The 2,987-nt window shown below is 39.2% G+C and overlaps 1 protein-coding gene across 1 annotated transcript in view; it reads left to right on the forward strand.

The window, feature by feature from the left end:
* kdrl (kinase insert domain receptor like) overlaps positions 1–2,987 on the forward strand; it is a 44,220-nt gene that overhangs the window by 976 nt on the left and 40,257 nt on the right. The gene's annotated exons all lie outside the window — the stretch shown is intronic.

The following is a 2,987-nucleotide window of genomic DNA, read 5'->3' on the forward strand; positions in this document are numbered from 1 at the left end:
TGGTTTCATCCGACTGCTCAAAATTGGTCGTTTTCATCTTGTGTTGTTCATCACTCACAAATGGGTAAGAATCAGTCCATGCTTGTTTAGCTTAGTTATTTACGCACAGTGGAGTTTTATGGATGAAAAGAACAGCATTTTAACTCGCACAGTTTAAGATGTTTGATCGTTTCAGAGAATTGGTTGAATGGGATATTGATTTTACAGACACTTTGACATTGATCAAGTGATTACTAGGATAGAGAAATACACGTTTGTGGCTCCCTCTATTTTGTCCTAACAATAATCCGTATTATACTTTAATTGAGCTGTAACCGAGGAGTTGTTGGGGTTTTTTTGGTTTGTTTCTTGCACTTATTGATCTAGCTTGTGGAAGTTTGTTTTGACTATTTCCAATGGCATGTGTAGGAAAAATAATATGCAACAGTTTAAGCCTGTTCTCAAATGTCGTTAGAGGTCGTTGGTCCCGTGTAATGTAATAAGAAAGTAATACAATTGTTTGACTGACAGGTAAAATATAACATATTGCGCAGACGTGTATATTCAATATAAGACTGATTTTTTTTCATTCATTTTTTTAATTGGATTTGTTTTCTTATGAATATCTAAAAGATTTGCAACAGCATTTTTGTATATATCATTGTGAAAAAACGTATTATTCCAGCAATTCGTATTTCAGTGAGTGAACAGGATTAAACATTTTTCGGGAAAGAGACGTGCATGTTACTTTTTTCTGAACTGACAAGTACCAATCAGCTGCATTGTGTCTGTCACTCCACTCAACAAGATAAGAGTAATAAAAGGTGAGATGTTCTAACCACTACTGTGCAAGGTCTAGTTGTTGCCATGAGATACACATGTGTAGCTTTCCTCAGCAATTCCAAATAAACAAGCCATCCAAACAAAAGGAAAGACTGTTCACATTCATTCCCCCCCCCCCCCCCCCCACCACCACCACACACGCTCATACACACAGCCTACGAAGCTTTGTCTATGATGTTTTTAAGTAGATTTCCTTCACTGTCCACACACAAAGCGTGGGAAAGACACAAGGAGGAAGCGGACATAGGGGCAAGAGGCAGCCTGGAATTGTTCTGCCTAGTAAAGGTCACGGAAATGTGACACGCTACCTGAGCAAAGATTTCTTCCCGGAGCTCCTTGTGCTCATATTGAGCCATGTCAAACTCTCTCCACAAGACAATGGGAGGGAGGAAAGGAGGGTATTGTTTCTGCATAAGAGCTGCTGACTGGTAGAGCCATTAGTTATTGATGGTGCATTAAGATCTTTCTATTCATGCTGAGGTGTGCACCAGATTTATCCAATAAAGCACAAAGCTGTACAGAAACAATAAAATAATGCTTAGCCTCCAAAAATTAGATTCATGTTGCATCCTGTCAACAATAGTGCAGGGTCATAATATTAAAGTTATAATTTTATCGCAGAGAGACATTGAGACTTTATTCTACTCAAACACATTTCTGCTGTAATGATATCAGTGATTAAGAGGTAAATGCTGTGTCTAAAAGATAGTCTGACCTCTTTGGTAATTAGTTAATATTTAACTTGTAGCTGCTTCTTATTTAAAAATGAGCACAGGTCAAGTGTGTTGCTTCGTGACCTTTTGACACCAGTGGAAATGAAGCATAACGGCTCAGACTGAGGGAGAAAACCTTTTTGCAGCTCTCTGCGCCATGATGAATTTCAGATTTATTTAAGTAGATTTGGTCATTAGTTAATAACTTTAAGCTAGCTATTGATTAAGTGAACTGTGTCTTTGAATTTCATACTATATCCAGGTAATTTACTTATATAATGTCTTGCATTGTATGGGTGAATTTGTCCTAGAATTATGAGACAAACCCCAAGGAACACGTTTTACGTGTAGATTTACATTGTTTTAGTCTGCTGTTTTAGGGCACAGGCCAAATTGTGGAAAAACAAGTGAAGCAGAGTGATGATTGATGGGTTTGATTGAATTTGAACCCTGAAGCTGCCTTATTATTTTTTTGGTGGGAGTTGCCTCTCTATTACTATCCACAATGCTGTATTAGTCAAACATCTCTCTTTTTTTTATCTTTCTAGCAGAGTCAGTTGATGTTGTGTCTAATTTGTTTTGGAGTCATTTTGTCTTTTCTGCTGAGAACTTTGATGGAGTGGAAAATGGCAGTGATGAGAGGTCAGCCAAGTGCAGTGGGGGCTCATTACTCACCGGCGGTACGTCTGGGTCCGTGCAGGCAGCACAGCAAAAACACATCGACACACACACTCACCTGGATTCGGAGACTTACCAGCAGACTAGAAAAAGTAATTCCCTTACACAGGGATATTTAACTTAACAAATTGCTTTGTGTAGCTGTTCTTATAGGATGATTGCAGCATCTGGTCCATACTAGGCATATCCACCCTGAGCCAGCAATATATTGTCTTGGAATCCTGCATGAGATTTCAATTTCGAGGAGCTTCTGGCTGCCTACTAGTCTTAATCATACATTATGGAGCAGGAATCCTCTGGGTTTACCATTTTGGACTCTCATGCAGGCGATTCCTGTTTGTTGGCTCTACTCAACTTTATATAACCTAGAATGGCCACCCATCATGGCCAGATGTTCCATTATTTTGCTTTTTTAAGAGGAGTCTGGGGCATTTTGCCTGCAAATCTCGAAAGGCTAATATACGGCTAATAAAAAAGGCACTCTCCCTAACTGTTGTCTTAACCTTGCAGTTGGCAAAGTGGAGGGGTTTCAGAAGGGTGATGTGGGAGAGAAGGATACACTGACCATGTAACACTGCTAGAGAAGTGATAGCTACTCCTCATTTGTTTGTTTTTAGAATCTCAAACTGAAGGAAACTTCGATTAATGGACTAGTATGTAGGATTTAGTGGCATATAGCAGTAAAGTTGCAGATTACAACTAACTGAACACTGCTCACATCTGTATTTGATGACCTGGGAATGAGAAAAATGCGAAAGGCCCTATCTACAGCCA

This window comes from Morone saxatilis, unplaced genomic scaffold (genome assembly GCF_004916995.1).
Source record: "Morone saxatilis isolate NCDOM2014 unplaced genomic scaffold, NCSU_SB_2.0 Contig22, whole genome shotgun sequence".
NCBI classification, from domain to species: domain Eukaryota; kingdom Metazoa; phylum Chordata; class Actinopteri; family Moronidae; genus Morone; species Morone saxatilis.